At 42.3% G+C, this 19,947-nt stretch overlaps 1 protein-coding gene across 2 annotated transcripts in view; it reads right to left on the bottom strand.

The window, feature by feature from the left end:
- SMYD3 (SET and MYND domain containing 3) overlaps window positions 1–19,947 on the bottom strand; it is a 719,303-nt gene that overhangs the window by 303,798 nt on the left and 395,558 nt on the right. The window contains exon 1 of one of the 2 annotated variants that reach the window (XM_079902993.1): window positions 7,638–10,659. The exons of the other annotated variant lie outside the window; for it this stretch is intronic. The gene's annotated coding sequence lies outside the window, so the exon portion shown is untranslated. Of the gene's footprint in view, window positions 1–7,637; window positions 10,660–19,947 lie in introns of those variants that run through there. 2 annotated transcript variants of the gene reach the window in all.

Genomic DNA, 19,947 nt, shown 5'->3' with positions numbered 1-19,947 from the left:
GTCACTCAAATGTCTGCAGACCTCCGCTGGGCAAGCACTACACTGACAAGCACTGCCAGCGTCAATCCTATATTAACACTCACTGTCTCCACAAATCTGCCTGCAACCTTCACTTCCCCACCTCCCAGGCTGCGTGCTGCCCCTGAGGACTGGAAAAGCCTGGCTCAAGGAACCAACAAGCATACCCAGGAGTCTGGTTCAAAGTTCAAGGTTGTGGGTCTTCCCTGGTGGTCCAGTGGGTAAGACTCTGTGCTCCCAATGCAGGGGGCCGGGGTTTGATCTCTGATCGGGGAACTAGATCCCGCATGCATGCTGCAACTAAGAGTTCACATGCTGCAACGAAGAGCCCAAACGCCGCAACTAAGACTCAGCACAGCCAAACAAACAAACAAACAAAAAAACTAGTAAAAAAAACAAAGTTCAAGGTTGTGCCCACCCTCCCAAGACAGAGGACACCTACCCACTGGACTGTGAACAGGTCAGCTCTGCTGCATCCTCTTTCCTTGGACTTTGATTTCTTGTGTTTGTAAGCAACCTCAGACACTGACCCTCTGAGAGGCTGACTCTGACCCTCTGAGAGGCTGACTCTGAATCTGCAGAGGAGGATCCACAGGTACTCAAACCTCCTTTGCTTACAATGTTATACACAGAACACTTCTGGTCTCTGTGTACCTTTTTTATCCCCATGAAGCCTTACAGATATTATCATTGAGAAAACAAAATAAAACAAGATCAATAAAAAGTACTATTTAACTTACACTGTAGGTCACTATGCTGAATGAAGCAAAGGAATTATTAAGTTTCAGTCTCTTCCAAAAACCAGATAAATTGATAAAACTTATTCCAATGAATATGTTACTAATAACATTTTGATTTTTTTAGTTGAAATAGAGTTGATTTACAATGTCAGTTTCTACTGTACAACAAAGTGATTCAGATATATATATATTCTTTTTTAATATTCTTTTCCATTATGATATGTCACAGAATACTAAATGTAGTTCCCTGTGCTATACAGTAGAACCTTGTTGTTATCCATTCCATATACATTTTGACATTTTTTATGGATTAAGAAGCTTGTAACGTGACGTCCTGTCAACTACTTCTTGAGATGCTAGGGTTGGTTCTGCTTAGATTATACTTCTATTCAGAGGCAGCCAAAGATAAGACTGACTGTGAAAAAAAAAACAATTGCAGGGACTTCCCTGGTGGCACAGTGGATAAGACTCCGTGCTCCCAATGCAGGGGGCCTGGGTTCAATCCCTGGTCAGGGAACTAGATCCCACATGCATGCCACACTAGAGTTTGCATGCCACAACTAAGAAGCCCATATGCCACAACTAAGGAGCTGGTGAGCTGCAACTAAGGAGCCTGCCAGCCACAACTAAGGAGCCCACATGCTGCAACTAAGGAGCTGGTGAGCCGCAACTAAAGGAGGCTGCCGGCTGCAACCAAGGAGCCCGCCGGCCACAACTAAGAAGGCTACATGCTGCAACTAAGGAGCCGGAAAGCTAAAACTAAAGAGCCCACAAGCCGCAACTAAAGAGCCCACAAGCCACAGCTAAGGAGCCCTCCTGCTGCGACTAAGACCTGGTGCAATCAAATAAATAAATAAATATTTTAAAAATTGCAATGCCAGTATATCTTTATATCTTCCAATTAAGGGCTAACATCAACAAACAGGAACAAATATAACAGTACCACATTCATATCAATGGTTTAGTGAAGACAGGGTATTATCCTTTAAAAATTGTTAAAAATATTACTGGACTCTGCCTATTTATCCCTACCTCTTCCAACGCAAGACCCGAAACAAAGTGGGTTCCTTAAATCTCTGCCAATACCCATCCACACATTCTACAAACTAGCAGGGAATTTCCCTGATTAAACGCTACTTGCAATATTTTTAACTTACTCTAAATCATCATAGTACTTAACTAATTAGTTTATAGCTGTATCTTTTCATATTTTAAAAATATGGCTTATATAATTTTCATAACGATATTTTATGTGTAAATATGTTAATATATTGTTCCTCTTCTCAAATTATTTCACGCTTACTTTTAAATAAATAAATAAATTTATTTATTTGTTTGTTTGTTTTTGGCTGCATTGGGTTTTCGCTGCTGTGCGCGGGCTTCCTCTAGTTGCGAGAGCGGGGGCTACTCTTCGCTGTGGTGTGCAGGCTTCTCATTGCGGTGGCTTCTCTTGTTGTGGAGCACGGACTCTAGGCATGCAGGCTTCAGTAGCTGTGGCACGCGAGCTCAGTAGTTGTGGCTCACGAGCTGTAGAGCTCAGGCTCAGTAGTTGTGGTGCACGGGCTTAGTTGTCCCACAGCATGTGGGAACTTCCCGGACCAGGGATCAAACCCACGTCCCTTGCATTGGCAGGTGGATTCTTGACCACTGCGCCACTAGGGAAGTCCTCATGCTTACATTTAAAAAAATTTCTCTAACTGTACAGTCCAAGGAAATTTCTCTAACTGTACAGTCCCCCCTTTTCTCCTTTAGTAGCTTTGCACTCGTCCTAGTAGATAAGCAAAAGATCAACACCAACAGTTGCACTTAAATTGGCTTCTTTTGTCTTCTGAGGTCAATTCCCTATAAATTTTAATTAAAGGATGGAGCAGTATGATGTTGTTTGACATTCCCTTAGCTCCGCCTGTGAAAACTCCTCCATTATCAGTTTAAACTACCTATTCCTACATGTTGGTGACTCCCCCATTCTCCACCAAACCCTCGCTGGCTTCAATTTCTCCACAGTCCTCTCTCTGCACATGAATATCTAGCTTCTTGCAGACAGCTCCAGGTGTCCCATACAGTGTCTAAAGCTGAACTCATCGTCTTTCTCCTCAATATGATTGCCCCAGGCTCTTAGTGGTGGTCCCACCACTTACGTAGCTCAAGATCGAACTTGTGTCATCTCATACTCCTTCCCTCTCTCTCACTCTCTGACCTCAATCAACCTCTATCTCCTGTCAATTCTCCTTCTCTTTCTCATATTACCTCCTTATTCTATCCTCGATACTGCCTATCTAGTTCAGATCCTGATCATTTCTCATTTGAGATACTGTAGTGTCTTACAGCTGGTCTCCCTTATTCTGCCCTTGAAGGGGAGAACTTATACCCCGCTCTCCACAGTGGCCAGCATACTCTATCTAAGCCTTTATTTGTTCAGTTAACTCCTCCACTTAAACGTTTCAAAGGTTCTTCCTCACCGGAGCACAAATTCCCACATGTCATATTGGGTCTACAGGAATCTGGGCCCTGCCGACCTCTTTCTCTAACCTCTACCTTCCCGTCTCCTCTTTCTTTTTTTTCCCGGTACGCGGGCCTCTCACTGTTGTGGCCTCTCCCGTTGTGGAGCACTGCCTCCAGACACGCAGGCTCAGCGGCCATGGCTCACGGGCCCAGCCGCTCCGCGGCATGTGGGATCTTCCTGGACTGGGGCACGAACCCGTGTCCCCTGCATCGGCAGGCGGACTCTCAACCACTGTGCCACCAGGGAAGCCCTACACTCCCGTCTTCTTGAAAAGTCCCTCTTACTTCTTTTCACCTAACTTGAACTCATCTCTTAAGACTAATTTCAAAACTCATCTCTTCCAATGCCTTTCATAGTCCTCAGTCTTATTAGCAAGATTAGCCATCTCTCCTGTGAGCCTACTTGCCCAGACCATATTGCTGTCCCCACATTTATCCTGTGAGCTCCCTAAAGGCAGGGCTTACATCTTACATTTATATGCCCAGCTCATAATCCAATGCTTCTCACAAGGTAGCCTTCAATAAATACTGAAGAATGAATGAACATGTGGAACTCAAAAGTGAGAGCTAAAGATCTATATCAGAGGGCTTTCCCTGGTGGCGCAGTGCTTGAGAGTCCGCCTGCCGATGCAGGGGACACGGGTTCGTGCAGGGGACACTGGGCCCCGGTGCAGGAAGATCCCACATGCCGCGGAGCGGCTGGGCCCGTGAGCCATGGCCGCTGACCCTGCGCATCCGGAGCCTGTGCTCCGCAACGGGAGAGGCCACAACAGTGAGAGGTCTGCGTACCGCAAAAAAAACAAAAAAAGATCTATATCAGAAAATGAAAGTCAAAGATCCTAGCTGCTATATAATAAAGAAATCCCTACTACGTTCTCTAGGGCAAATCTGTATTTTGTTCATTGTCTTCTATTTCAATTGTTACACTGCTTCTCCCATTCCTGAAGTAACCGCAATTATTTGGAGAATACCAAGACCATTGAAAGTGACACTTCTATCCTCTCTCCTCTTTGCTGCAAAAATCATTTGTATTTTCATCCACGGAAAAACGTGTCCCTCTGTGAATCAGTTTATCCATGTGAAGGAGCTCCTGACCCTCACCTAGCCTCTCTCCTCCTGCATTCCACGCCTTTACTTTCACCTCAGATATGGTCCTTAGGTTGTTGCCCTCCTCTAAATTCCCAGAGTCAGGTCTTTAACACCTCTCACTAAAACTATTTTATTTATTTATTTATTTATTTGGTTGTGCCAGGTCTTAGTTGCAGCAGGAGGGCTCCTTAGTTGGGGCAGGGAGGCTCCTTAGTTGTGGCACGTGGGCTCCTTAGTTGCGGCTTGCTGGCTCCTTAGTTGCAGTACGTGGGTTCTTAGTTGCGGCATGCATGTGGGATCTAGTTCCCTGCACAGCGATCGAACCTGGGCGCCCTTCATTGGGAGCGTGGAGTCTTATCCACTGTGCCAGCAGGGAAGTCCCTCTCTCGGACTATTTTAACAACCTCCTAACTAGTCTCCCCTCCCCTAGCCTCTCCTTTGAATAACCTACTCTTTATACTATCTGATCCCTACACACAAATCTGGTCAGGCTTTAAAATTGTCTCATGTGATCAAGGAAAAAATGTAAACTTCTCAGCCTGAAATTCCAGGCCCTATACCATCTTGCCCCATCCTACCTTTCTAACCTCACCTGCCTTGGTGCATTCTAGAATCACGCCCATCTGTCAATCACTGATCACTTCTTATCAAGCTATGGTCTGCCATATCTCTCCAAGTTTGCTCAAATGCTGTTCCTTTGACTATCCGTTTGTCAGTTTGAAAAATCCCTACTCATCCTTCAGGAAGACCCAGTTCAAATAAGCTTCTCCTCTATTAAAACTTCCAGCCTGCCCAATTACAAATTGTGACTGTTTTCAGGGTTTCCATAGCATTTAGTTTATACACCTGTCTGGCATACAAAATACTGACTCTATACTATAAAATGGAAACTCTTTGAAAAAAAAAGTCTGTGACTTACACATCTTTGAATACTCACTACCTAAGATAAATCCTAAAGCAAAACGAGTGCTCCAAAATAATAATAATAATTAAGCTGTCTTCATTACACAGCAAATTCTCAAAGGCAGGAACAATGTCTATGCATCCCTGCATTTTTAGCAGCACCTAACACAGCTGCAAGATCAAGACAAACTTGCGGAATAAAAGAATGACCTGCTTTTGGGTCAAACACACAGAATAGGTAAATGAGCTAATGTGAAATATTTGGAAAACATAAATATTTCCAAAATGATTTAAACACTTTTATTATGAAATATTTCTGGCATACAAAGCCTAGAGTGTGCCATTGACTACGAACACAGTTATGGGTCTACTGTGAGATAAGAACTGAAATAAAGAATAATTGTTTAGAAACTTTTATAGCAACTTCACAAGGTTGACACATCCATATACAACTTCCATGGGCTTGTCTTAAGGTACTGGCTGGGTCTCGTTGAACTTATGTGGTAAGTGGCACATACAGCAAGAGCTGAAGGCTAGTAACGGCTCAACAGGTCTGCATATCGGTCCGCGATGGATTGGAAGTGAAAGGAAAAAATGGTCTTTCACTAGAGACAGTTTGAAAAACACCAGCAAAGACAATAATGTAACAATGTCCCATGTACCACAACCAATTTATATTCACCTTCCATATTCGCCTGAAACCTTTTTCCTCGTGACATAAAATAATACAGACACAGTTGAAGCCTTCTCTATGTCCTTCCCCAGTCCTTGTGTCCTCCTTTCCTCTCCAGAGACAGCCTCCAATATGACTTTTTAAATAGGCTACTAAATCCTGTTTAGTCACGTGAAATTTTCCTGCTGAGGTTTACTGCAATGTTTCACTAAAAAAAATACTAATATTTACCAGTGATCGATGTTATTTTGAACACTTCTGCCTATTTAATATCACTGTATGTGAAAACCTGTGTTGTGTCTCCTTATCTCTGATCCTCCAGCCACTGACAGATCTGAACTCCAAGTAAAGGGACATCTGCCACCTCAACCTTTAGAGAGAGAAAGACCTTCTTAAAACGCCCACAACTTGAAAAGAAAGATTAAAGAGCACCGGGTAAGAGTATAGAAAGAAAGAAATCAGTGGGAACACTGATTTCCACTAATAAAACAGGCTTTCTGAGAACACTGGGCTGGTGAGACTTAACTATAAAAGATGCATCTTTCAATGTTAGAGGTCAGCTTGGAGAAGACACAAGAGAGAGAAAAGATGCCTGACATGACAGGTGGAAAACACACGCTTTCCACGGTTAATCAAATGGGCACTGCCAAGCCAATACACCTCCTGAAACTCAAACCTTTGATTTTTGCACGACTGCCAACTCATTTACAAAGCATCCACAGCTAATCAAACTTGTTTGGCTGCCTCCTTATCGAAACTTCACAAAACTTTAATTTCAGCCTCATGAGCCCTGCAGCTGTAAATTAATTGGATAAAATTTACAAACATTATGCAGTGAAATAAAGCACTTTCAAAGTCTTTTCCCTGTTCAGGTGAGTTAGCTGCCTAGCGCGCCAGTTTTTCTTGATGTAAGTTCAGAGCCCCTGGAAACCTTCCCATTCCTGCTCTCTAGGCCTTGTGCCTATTCACGGAACCATGTTAATGCGTATCCGGAAAATTAATAAACCTCAGATGGGTTTAAACACTCAGAAATATTCCGGATACTTCTTGCCACTCATTATATCTAGGCATCCTTTGCAATGGGAGAATCCTTCTCAAAAGATCACAGTAGCAGCAGATAAAATCCCTGAGGTGGGCTTCCCTGGTGGTGCAGTGGTTGAGAGTCCGCCTGCCGATCAGGGGACGCAGGTTCGTGCCCCGGTCCGGGAGGATCCCACGTGCCGCGAAGCGACTGGGCCCGTGAGCCGTGGCCGCTGAGCCTGCGCGCGTCTGAAGCCTGTGCTCTGCAATGGGAGAGGCCACAACAGTGAAAGACCCGCGTACCGCAAACAAACAAACAAACTGATAAAAAAAAAATCCTTGAGGTTATTAGCATGCAACAAAATATCTCATTTAAGATTTCTGTGGTCTAAAGTCCAGGCCAGGAATTAAATTTACTGAAGGTGAAATCGCTTATGCTTTGGTTTAATACAGATATTCTCAAAACTGTTTTCTGAACTCATCCATCTCACAATGAGAGTGCAAAAATTATCACGAGTTTTCAAACAGCAAAGGGAGTAAAACCACTCCCATGTCTGCCAACAAGCGAGCAGCTCGCCAGTGCTTACATGACCCTACATCACACTGACAGAGAAGACAAAAGACTTGATTTCTTAAAAGGCACAGTCCTAATATACCAGGCACCATAATTAATTTATGATTTACGTGGTTACCAAGAAAAAGTCGAAATGTCCCCCTCTGGTTGATTTTCACAGCACAACTGCCACCTCTTCCAAGGGAGGTCAAGTCTTTCAGCTTCTCAGAAGCTTCTGAGATAAGCTTCTCCCTCATGGATGGAAGACTTGGGTTTGAAACAACCTCTGATAACTACTGCTAAGGGAGTTTTGTAGATTTCGTAAGCTCTCTGAAACATTGTTCTGAACAGTAAGGTGAGGATAACAATAGTGCTCAAGCAGGGTTGGTGTGAATGTGAAATAAGAGAAAGTAATGCAAGAGCTGGGCACAGAACAGGCTCTCAATGAGAAAACTTTTGAAATGTAAATGTATCTATTTTTCCCTTCTTTAGACAACAAACCAAAAATAGAGCCAATTTATCCAACTGGTGACTGTACTTTAAAAATATGGCCCTTGCCAAGGGATAGGGGGGTGAGGGGGATGGATTGGGAGTTTGGGATTAGCAGATACAAACTATTATATATAAGATGGATAAACAACAAGGTCGTACTGTATAACACAGGGAACTATATTCAATATCCTGTGATAAACCATAATGGAAAAGAATCTGAAGAAGAATGCCTAGATATATAACTGAATCACTCTGCTGTACAGTAGAGATTAACACATTGAAAATCAACTATAATTAAATAAAATAACTTAAATAAATATATAGCCTTATAACAGAATCAAGCAAGCACGCAAATTCTTAAAATTTAGTCACAGAAAGATCAAAATATCAGGTGTTTGATCGCTGTAAAAGTGATACCCCTGCCTCTGCCCTGCTAAGCAAGAACTGGATAGAGTAATTCCTTGCAATAAATGCTCATGACTCCCCTCAGAATTCTGGACAGTGGGAAAATTAGCTAACTCAAACAAAGTTCGTTAAATAAATAAAATCCCAGCACTTGTCTCTTTAGACAAAAAACAGATGGAAACAATACAAAAGACGGCTAATGCTTTGGCACACGAATCATTCTTCCAAATGCCATTTACAAAAGCCCACCAGACCTCCGGCTGTGGCCATGCCATGGGAACCCCCTACAGCGATTATAAGTGTATTTAACTCAAGACCATAAACATAAGACTGTTTTTTAAAAAAACTCCCAAATAAACAAATCTAGAAAAGAATTAGTTTATATCACAGAGTCATAGGTTCAAGTAGCCAACGTTAATGATGAAAAAAAATATATGTATATATTCACACATGTATATTTCAGGTAGAAGGAAATCCACCCCCCCACCCCGCCTTTCTTGAGCTCTTGTGGCTAGACTAATAATAAAATTGACACAATACAGATTAACAGAAGAGAAACAAATTTTAATTCATGTGCATGAGGTCTCATGGAGATAGGACCTATGATGTCACCAAAGCAGGCAGTTTTTATACTTTTCAGACAAACAAACATAAATTTATGAGGAATCAACAGGACAAAGAAACCTAGGCTTTGGGTGCTTACTAAGTGAAGAATCTAAACAGAGTTTGGCCTTGGGGTAGTAAATTAAAGAAGTAATAGGTTTGTTTATACAGGACTCTTGGCCCCAAATTCCCTATGTCTGGCAATAAGGGGTATCCTTCTACCTTCAGATGTCCAGAGTGTACCTTTCACATGACAGATTTATTTCCTGCTTTCAGGGGAACAGAGAGGAGGGTCAGAGTGTCCCTCTTGCATTGGCTGCTTCTTAAGTAACTCTAATTCAAAATAATCAATATGCCATTGAGGCATATTTTGGGGCTGCCTGTCCTGGGCCCCTATATATATATATGTGTATGTATATATATATATATATATATATATATCTCCACTTTATCATGTAATCTCTAAACAATAAGAACTTTAGTGAGTTGTCAACAAGGAAACAGTCAGATCTAAGAAGCCTGGGCAGTTTCTGGAAAATGCAAGTCCAGAGAAACTGGCTCATACACTGAAAATGATAACTGACTTTTAGAACTAGCTAGCCTTGTTTCTGACAAGAAACAAAAATCTTGGGCAAAGGAAGAATTCAAGAGAGGAATACCTTATGCAGGCGGCTGATGCATCCATCAAAACATCCAAGTACTTACCAAGCACCTACTACACACCAAACACCGTACCAGGTGCTGCCGTAACAACAGCAACAACAAAGTGAAACTGGTCCCTGACCTCAAGCAGTTTATGGTCCAGGGGAACAACTGACGATGACAATACAAACAGCACAAGAGCTATGCCAAGGAGGGTCACAGGTTAGCTATGAATGCAGGAATCCCAGAAAACAACCTTAATTACAACCTCAACAATCACAGAGATTATGCCCTCCCATAATTAATGCCATCAACATTAACCTAGTCTCTAAAGTTCACCTCTTCTAAGTTCCTTGCTTTACTGAGTTCCAAATCTCCCTCTAAAACATCATCCAAACTGGTTCTGACATCGCAGCCTGCTTCTTAACATATACCCTACACCTTCTGTTACAAATGCTTCTCCACCTGCGCCCTGACTTCCAGCAGACACACCCTTCATTATTTACTAGTCATCTACTAAAATATTTTCCACCAACAAGAATCTGATTTTCACTCCCTTTCTTAAAAGCCTCCAACAGTTCCTGATGGGTAGAGGCTGAAGTTCAAACTAACTAGTACAGCTCAGCCCAACCAGCAAAGCAAATACTGGCTTTATTTCCCCCAAGCAAGCTTCCACAGACGCGATCAGACTGAACTCAGTATTGACAGACCACCCCACACTCTATCAAGCAGCCAGTGCTTTGTACATGCTGTTCCCTCTTCTTAGAAGGCCCCTTCCCCCCGGCCTTGCCCAGCTAGTTCTTTCTCTTCCTTCTACTGTGCTGTCTTCTGTGTAGTCTCTTCTGTGTAGTCTTCCTTGGCTCCGGGCAGATTTAACATCTGGCCCTGTGCAGCTGTAATACTCTGCATATGCCACAAAACCGTATTCAGTATACTGGCGTAATTTTATTTGTCTTTTCTCTTCCTAGAAAAAGGCCATTTCTTAGTCATCTCCCAGAACCTAGCACGATATGCGACACAAAGAATATATTTGATAAAAATCTGCTGAATAAACTAGAAGAATTACTAATCCATCCTAAATACAAGTCTAATAAAGGAAATTACTGCCTATTAGGATGGTACTGTACCACGTTAGAAAGATAAAATTATCCTGGGCCTGATAAAGAAATACTGTTATAGTCCTGGAAAGAGCCGGAATGGGAGGCTGTTTATAAATGGATTCTTTACGATTCACTGCATCAGCCTCTAGGGCTGGCTCCACAGCGGTCACTTTGCAGTTCGCAATGCATTTGAGGTTTGAAGTCAGCTCAAGGGAAAACAGGACTGGTTTCTGACAAACTTATTTTTAAGCTTAAGGTCAGCTTTTATTCTAAAAAAATAAATATAATGTGTTCTAAGAAGCAGAAGAATTTGTTTCAATCTCTCTCTTCAGCTGAAATCTCTGTATGGTCAAGAAAACATTAATTGTTTGCTCGCCTCCAGGAAAGTCATTAACCCACACTAAAAAAAATTCAGGTTTCATTGATAGCCTCACACATCCAGCTCTCAACAAACCATGAATAGAGCTCTCTTACCAAGTTGTCCCTTACAACCGAACCACTGATTATAGATGCCCAGGTCTCCAAGTTTGTTTTCTTCGCTAAAATAAATGTCTCCTGAGGCTACAGATGCATACCAGGCTGCTGATCAGGTGGAAGGAGGCCGAGCCTCACGGTGAGGATGTCATTTTGCCACCTGGGAGCACGGAAGAGGAAGCAGAGCCTCGGGCGAGGGCACAGGAGTAAGTGCTTTCTTGCAAGGTCCCAGGACTCCCCATTAAATGCCACAGGAAGGCAGGACTCTTAGGATAAGAGTAGGAGCAGGACACAAAACAAGGGGTGGTGATGCCTTCATATAGTCAGAGCTCCAACTGCAGCCACAACAGGACACACATCCAAGCTGTTTCTCACTCGGCAATGCACACCTACTCCAGGGTAGACAGACACCCAGAGGTGGCAGACCTCAGCAGCAAGTAAACAGAAACTGCGAATCACACCCCACTGAGGAAGGGTCATGGGTCTAGAAATCAGAAGTCAGGTTCTGTCTTGGCTTAGTCTCTAGACGTGTGGCCTTGGACAAGTCAGTTAACGTTTGGGGGGCTCAATCTCTTATCTGTAAAATAAGAGTCCAGTCAGAGAATCGCTTAGGTCCCTTCCAGTTCTAAACTACTATAATTCCAGGTAAGGATTCTAAACTATGAAAATTAAGATGTTATAATATTAGATATTTTTCCAATACAAATTTAAGAAAGAACCTTTCATTAGGATGTTTCCTCTTTCGTTGTCCAAGAGATAAATCACCATATCCTCTCACAAAGAGAAACAAATATAAAATACAACAGAAATGACAATTAAGCCTCGCCAAAGACCCTCACCCAGCACAGCATTGGAGCACAGCATCATATTCGAGCACGGTATTCATATGATAGAGACATGCCTGGAGCTTTCATACCCCCCTATTAGCTCATTAAGAAGTTTTAACGCCCAAAGAAGAGAATCTAGGTGTTTTCACCACTGACGCTCTCTCTAAGTGATACCAGCCATAATAACCAGTGTTCTACCAGTGTTACACCCATCTTAAGGTTTCCTAAGTTGAATGCCCTCCCTCTTATTTTGACTCAGGAGCAAATGATCTTGAAGGCAATCCACGTGGGCCAGTGCAGCTGGAAAAAGCCACACTGGGCAAGCAGAGGTTCCTTCCACACCACACAAACAAGGAATGCCTACGGTGACAGAATTCAGTGCAGCCTGAAGAATCTTTTGCTTTTCCTTAACACTCTTCTGGATAGCTTTGCTCAAGAACAAGTTTACCTGAGCTCCATATCTATCATTCCTCTATATAAGCTCCTCTACATCAGGAGGCCTGGTTTCCTTCATGTGGGTAATGTCTCTATACAGCTCATATGTGATCCTTCTTTCTGGGCTCCACTTTTTTTTTTGCGGTACGCGGGCCTCTCACTGCTGTGGCCTCTCCCGTTGTGGAGCACAGGCTCCGGACGTGCAGGCTCAGCGGCCATGGCTCACGGGCCCAGCCGCTCCGCAGCACGTGGGATCTTCCCAGACCGGGGCACGAACCCGTGCCCCCTGCATCGGCAGACGGACTCCCAACCACTGAGCCACCAGAGAAGCCCTCAGGGCTCCTCTTGACAAGGAGGAGTGCCCAACAGTCACCAAACAGTGGACTTCCTCTTTGCATCCCCACAGCATTCTGCTCGTTTATGTAGTATCACAATCACAGCCATCCATCTGGAGGGCATCAATGACAGTACTTTTTCCCACATTATTTTACTATGTAGGGTGAACAATACAGTTAGCAACAGGTCTGCTCAGTTTATGGCTAATACAAGATAGGCCATCAAGAGCTGCTTATTAACCAGCTCTTAATTTATACATACTGCACAGAAGTTAGTTTTGGAGGAATATTACTTGTACTATACTATGCTTAGGAAAGGATTCTGTAGCCTTCAATAAGGAATGCTTACCCTGGATAGAGTGGGTGCATACTCCCTACACACTTAAAATTGCTGATTACTAAGTTATCCTAGGATTAAGGCTGTACTGCATTTATAAACACTGCCAAATTTACCCTTATGAGTTTATTCTTCAAAAGATAAGATAAATTACCAGGCAGAAAGAGAAGCCAACCTTCATTTCCTTGTTGTTGCCAAAATTTGAGCTGTTTTCTCTAGGATTTCCATTGACTATTGTGAAAAAATTCAAAATTGGTCAATTTTGGAAGCAATTTAAAAGTGGTCAAATGTTCTAATAAATCTATGTTAAATTTTTGGTTCTACAATGACTGTACCACTGGATTACTTTATTTTGTTACTCCCAAATCAATTCTTTACTAGAGTCTACTAAATTAGGTTAATAATTAGGTTTCTTTAAGAGAAATGACGATATACATAGATTGCTACCAAGAAAAGGATCAGAGCTAAATAGGTCCAGTGTTTCTTCCTTCATGTGCAACGTAAGACAAGGCTACTGAAAAATTTATATTGTGGATTATGTGTGCTTTGAAAATCCAAGCTTTGAGAAGTACTATTTTGTTTGTTTGTTTTGGTATCAAAAGACAAAACAAAGAAAATTAAAAGCTAGGTATACTAATGTACTTTTTCAAATATACCTGGAAAAGAAACTATTTCATTTAATAATATCCTGGAGAATAGCAATGCTTCTGTAATGTATTTTTACAGAAATAGTTCTGCTTCTTAAAGCACAGGTTAAAATACCAATGCGAACCCAACACTCACAGTTGTTTTATAGAAAATAGAAGAGATTTAATAAAAAGAGACAATCCTATTTTTTCCACTAGAATTGCTGCCAAAGGGAATACATATTGAAAGATCAAGGCTTAGAAATGCTGCACATGGTAAACAGAATAAAACTCGTCACCAATCTGAAAAATTATATGAACAGCAAATTCTACACAGATGACTACAAATTAGTAAATTGATAAAAAGTGTCACCCGGAGACAGTCTTGGTAAGAAGAAATGTCTAAAATATTTTTTTGCTCTTTGATGGTTTGTTGATAAATGATAAAATAGAGAACTTTGGTTTCACCGAGAAATCCAAAGTACATAAAAGCACCAGGATGGTTGGTATTGTTCAGCTTATGCTAAAATGGTGCAAGGAACGACTGAGACTGTCTCTGTTGCCTAGGTCTTTAAATAGAAAAGCCACAGCTTATCACATTTTATTACAATTGCCTATCTGCGTATTTCTTTCTCCCATAGACAGAGCTTCCCATGGACTAGGACATCTGCTTCTCACTCACCCTGTATCTTCAGCACCTGTATGGTCAAGACTGGCACACAGAGAGACTTTAAAAGTACGGCAACTTACAATCTCATTCTTGAACGTTTTAAAAAGAGTCTGTGGGGAATAATAAACATATTTGCTTAGAACTGACCACCTCCGTCTGCTCTTTTTCAGAATGTCCACTCCATGCTGAGTCACCATCAATAGGCAGAGACTTGGCCATCCCCTTGGCACTCCCTGTAAACCTGTTTAGGAACCCACAAAAGGAAGAGGAGTCCACTAGGCAGCATGGGGTTGGGACTTCTTGGGGATGCTGTGTAGTTTTCCATGGTGGGACCTATATCTTAAACTTATACCACTACTAACATAACTCCATTATCAAGAGGAGAGAAAAAACACTAAGTTCAGATGGGCTCTGAACAGGGCATGGCATTAAGAATTTAGATAGAGAAACTCCACCTACCGGCCCAGATGGAGTAGTAAGAACTGGATCTACCCTTCCACATGAAACAATAAAAAACCTGGACAAAGTATATGAAAAATATGAAAAAAAAAAAGTTTTCATGACACTGAACATTAGGAGATGAAAACCAGAATCACTGAGAGACGGGAAAAGAACAAAAAGATGGCCCCAGTTTACTGAAGAGAGTTATGGTGCAAGAAGAGGGAAGCCTGGTGGATTCCTTGAGAGAAGATGATGAAGTTGAGTGTAGAAGGAGACCAAAAGGGCTAGACCTCCCAGGTCAGAACGCCGGAGAGGAAAAAACTGCACAGTGGGAAATCTACAAATCTGCCATTGCTCACCCTTCAGGACTCAACACAGTACTGATCAGCACAAGCACATGAAGACACTACCCTAGCCTGGGGACACACCAACTGAAAGGACTGGAGGTAACAGTACCAGGCAGTCAAACAAGGACAAAAATCTGCTCCCATCAGCCCAAGGAGAAAACCCAAGGAGAAAACCTCAAGATTCATAGGGCACTGGAAAAGGACTCGGAGAGTCTTGCTACAGTAACTAACCAAGACCAGACATTGCTCTGGTACCACCCTGTAAATCTTGAAAGCAAGACTCCTCAAAATCAGACTGTTTCCAGGTAACTTAACTATGTCCCAGAAAAACAGCTCAAGAATAATTTGAGGGAAAACAAATATATCCAGCACTCCAAAAGGTAAAATAATGGATATCTAGCCTGCATTCAAATGTTACTAGGCATAGATAGAATCAGGAAGATACAATCCATGAGGAAGAAAAAAGCTATCAATTGAAATAGACCCAGAACCAACGCAGATGTTAGCATGAACAGACAAGAACACTAAGAGATATTATAATTGTATTCCATATGTTCAAGAAATTAGACACAAGGAAGATATTAAAAAAAGACCCAAATCAAACTCCTAGAGATGAAAAACCACAACGTCTGAGGTGAAAAATGCACTGGATGAGGGGGCTTCCCTGGGGGCGCAGTGGTTAAGAATCCGCCTGCCAATGCAGGGGACACGGGTTCGAGCCGTGGTCCGGGAAGATCCCACATGCTGCGCAGCAACTAAGCCCGTGCGCCACAACTACTGAGCTCACCTGCCACAACTACTGAAGTCTGCGCACCTAGAGCCCCAGTTCCTCAACAAGAAAAGCCACCGCAATGAGAAGCCTGTGCACCGCAACGAAGAGTAGCCCCAGCTCGCTGCAACTAGAGAAAGCTGCGTGCAGCAACGAAGACCCAAGGCAGCCAAAAAAAATAAATAAATAAATAAATTTATTTAAAAAAAATGCACTGGATGAGATTCATGGAGGGTAACTTGAAGACACAGCAATAGAAAATATCCAAAATAGAACACAGACAGAAAAAATAATTTAAAAAAAAACTAAAAAGGGAAAGAGCTCAGTGACCTGTGACTTCAAGAGATAAAATACACCTGAGAGGAAAGAGCAGTCTGGTGTCAGCACATTTGCACTAGACAGCTGTCCCACAGTGTGGTCAAGGATGTGGTCTGGGGTCATAGATGACCACAAAGGTAACAACTGTTCCTTGATGAAGTCAGACCCATTACTTCTGAACACTTAGCTCTTACCAAATGACACCTTCCACACAGGGAGAGAATGAGAAGGACTCGGATCAAGAGGAGATGGACCGGGCTTCCCTGGTGGCGCAGTGGTTGAGAGTCCGCCTGCCGATGCAGGGGACGTGGGTTCGTGCCCTGGTCCAGGAGGATCCCGCATGCTGCGGAGCGGCTGGGCCTGTGAGCCATGGCCGCTGAGCCTGTGCGTCCGGAGCCTGTGCTCCGCAATGGGAGAGGCCACAACAGTGAGAGGCCCGCGTGCCGCAAAAAAAAAAAAAAAAAAAAAAAGAGGAGATGGACCACATGAGCCACTAAGCGCCGTCAGTAAGAATGAACTGTAATCCTACGCATAAAGCACCTTGAGATTCAGACACACACACACACACACACACACACCATACACACACACTTTCTGTTTGACACTAGGCCATGGTTTACATCGCAACCTTCAGAGCACAACTAACACTTCTCAATTGAGGCCACTTCCTTCACAGTTTATCTTATAAAATAGGGCTGTAACAACGAAATCAATAGGTTAAATTTACCACAATATAAAAACAGCACACATAATAGATTTAGAACAGAACTGCAGCTTTATCTTCATTGGTTCCCTTGCAGAGGGAGATCCTGTAAAACTTTATGATTCCTCTTTTCACTTATAAACCAGAGAAAAGAAGTACTAGTTACTTGTTAAGCACTACACGCTGTTCTTTATCTTAAACACAGAATGCATCAAAATACCAGAGTGATGGTATTTTGATGGTATATCTTTTCTTTCAGAGAGAAGCCCTTAGCTGTGCTGTTTTACCGTCCTTCATCATGGGGAAAAAATATCAAATATTAATGAGAAACAAGAATAGATTTCATACACAGTAAATAAAACTAGTTAGCTAGGCCCATTGACAGGACTTCAGCCATCCTTTACAGAAAAATAGTATTGCTTCAATTAATTTGGTAACATATTTTCGAAGGTCAAGGGCATGAAAACAATCAGTCAGCTTAGACCTCATTCCTTGCAACAAATAGGAAAAAAAAATTTTTATGCAGGCAATATTTTTTAAATAAAACAACAAAAAATTAGATCTCTAACTCTAAAAAGCAAAATTTGGTCAAACGGCATTAAGTTCCCCTTTGTTTTAACAAGAAATGAAATGGTTTTCCTTAGAAACTCTAACTCCAAAGGATAAACATATTAAAATAAACCACCAAAACCCATTGGAGCATCTGCTTTTCTATAAACACACAGGATATCTTGTGGGAAACAAGCCTCATCGAAAGCAGGACTGCATTAAATAACACAGTCCACATTTGCTTGTCAGATTTTAGAACAACAACAAAACCCACAAATACTATATCTACTTTGCAACATCTGTATAACTAAGCTAAAACTGACAAGTAGAAATCTAAATCATGTTATTTTAATTTTTTCTAATAATTTTTAGGTTTAAATAAATAAAAGGTATTAATTTCAACATTCATTTCCCTTCAGCATATTTACATGGTACAACCACTTCTATTAGAAGGAAGCAAACCAGGCTGTTGACTTTCCAACTGATTTCTCTGCTGCCCCCTTCTGCTTCAACAGGACACAGGAAGCAGGTTCCCCAGACGACAAAAATATCTCAAAGCCAGGTTAACAGAATGCAAAATCCAGACTGGCATTAAGACTTGATTAACTCATTTTTTTTTTAAAGGAGTTTTTCATTTTGCCACAGTACTCATTTCATGTACATCCTGAAATCTGATCCACGTGTCAGGTTATGCAAACCCAGTGATGACAAGGCACTTATTCTGTTAAGTAGGAAGCAACTTAGGAATCCATTCTGTCATGCATGCAGCCGGCAACTTCACATTTATACTAAAAAAAATTACTCTTTAAAAATTGGGTTCCTTTATTCCTAAAAAACAGTGCAATAATAGTATTTCTCAACACTGGTCAAATGTATGTATCCTATGACAGGGTGTCTTTCTGTTAGGGACTTATAAGCTAATAATTACGATAACATGATTACTTCAAAGGCATGTACCCTCATTCGCTCCTCTGCCTTCTTCAGTGCAGAAACAATGGCTGATGCTCCAACAGCTGCCTTGAGCCATGCAGGACCTTCAAGAAGAAAGCCAGGTGCAGCACGGCCAAAAACAGACTCAGCCAGGAACTCTGAGGACTTTTAAAGCTGTTACTCCAGCCCTGCAATACTTGCCTGGTTTCTTTTTTTTTTTTTTGCGGTACACGGGCCTCTCACTGTTGTGGCCTCTCCCGTTGCGGAGCACAGGCTCCGGATGCGCAGGCTCAGCGGCCATGGCCCACGGGCCCAGCCGCTCCGCGGCATGTGGGATCTTCCCGGACCGGGGCATGAACCCGTGTCCCCTGCATCGGCAGGCGGACTCCCAACCACTGCGCCACCAGGGAAGCCCTGCCTGGTTTGTTTTATGTGCCTATATCTATGTCACCGTAGTTGGGTCTCAGTTGCTTGCAGCTAAGTGTTTTAATGAATACACTCCCTCCTGCATGACTCTCCATTACCCATCAGATGTCCCAAATCCTGCTCCACCTTCTGTTACATGCTTCTCAACTTCACCTTCTGTCACATGCTACACCGTTTTTCCTAAGAATTCTATTCCCTATCATGCCCCAAATTTTCATAGATCAGGTTCCTCTGCCTGAAAGCAGACCCCAATCCACCCACTATTGGCTTACAAAATTCCTAGCCCCCATCCTAAGCTCAAGGGTCACTCCCATGTGGTCTTTGCTGGCCCTTTCTTCCCCAGCCCAAGTGAGGCTCTCCTTTTCTGTGTCTCTCTTCCCCCTCTGCCAGTATCCCACTCACAGCTCTCCTTGTTGAATTTTAATCATCTGTATATGTATCTGTCTTCTATAAATCCCTGTTTCTGAGAGCAGGGAGTATGTCATATTCATCTCTATATCCTCAGCATCTGGCGTGGTGTGTGGCTCATGACCTTGACTAGAGGACCAATATCTTGATTTATAAATAATGGGTGACAGGCCAGCCAAGCTTGAATGTGACTTGTTCTGTGAAACCATTATCCTTAACCCAACCTCTACCTCCTGTGTACCTCCAGAACACTCTGTACACACTACTGAGTAATGAACTGTGGTTAGCTATTTATACATTTGCCTCTCCTACCAGACTGGGAGAACCAGAAGGGCAGGGACCATGTATCACACAAGTTGGTACCAACACTGAACACTGTGCCTGACTTACAACGCTTGCTCAATAAATATTTACTCAGCCTTGACACAGAATGACTAAATAAGGAATGCCTTCTTTAATCTCCTGTTCACCACACTACTACACTAGGGATACAAAATAATCATATAGAGTCCCTGCTTTGACTGAGCAGAGATTCCTCCCACACGTTTGTTTGTTTGACTTTACTTTCCAGCATTATCATAAATTTTGAAACCCCTCCCATTTTGTCAAGGA

The sequence above is a fragment of the Stenella coeruleoalba genome (assembly GCF_951394435.1).
Source record: "Stenella coeruleoalba genome assembly, chromosome: 1".
Taxonomy (NCBI): Eukaryota; Metazoa; Chordata; class Mammalia; order Artiodactyla; family Delphinidae; genus Stenella; species Stenella coeruleoalba.
Note: the sequence above shows the minus strand (reverse complement) of the source record. Positions and strands in the feature narration are given on the sequence as shown.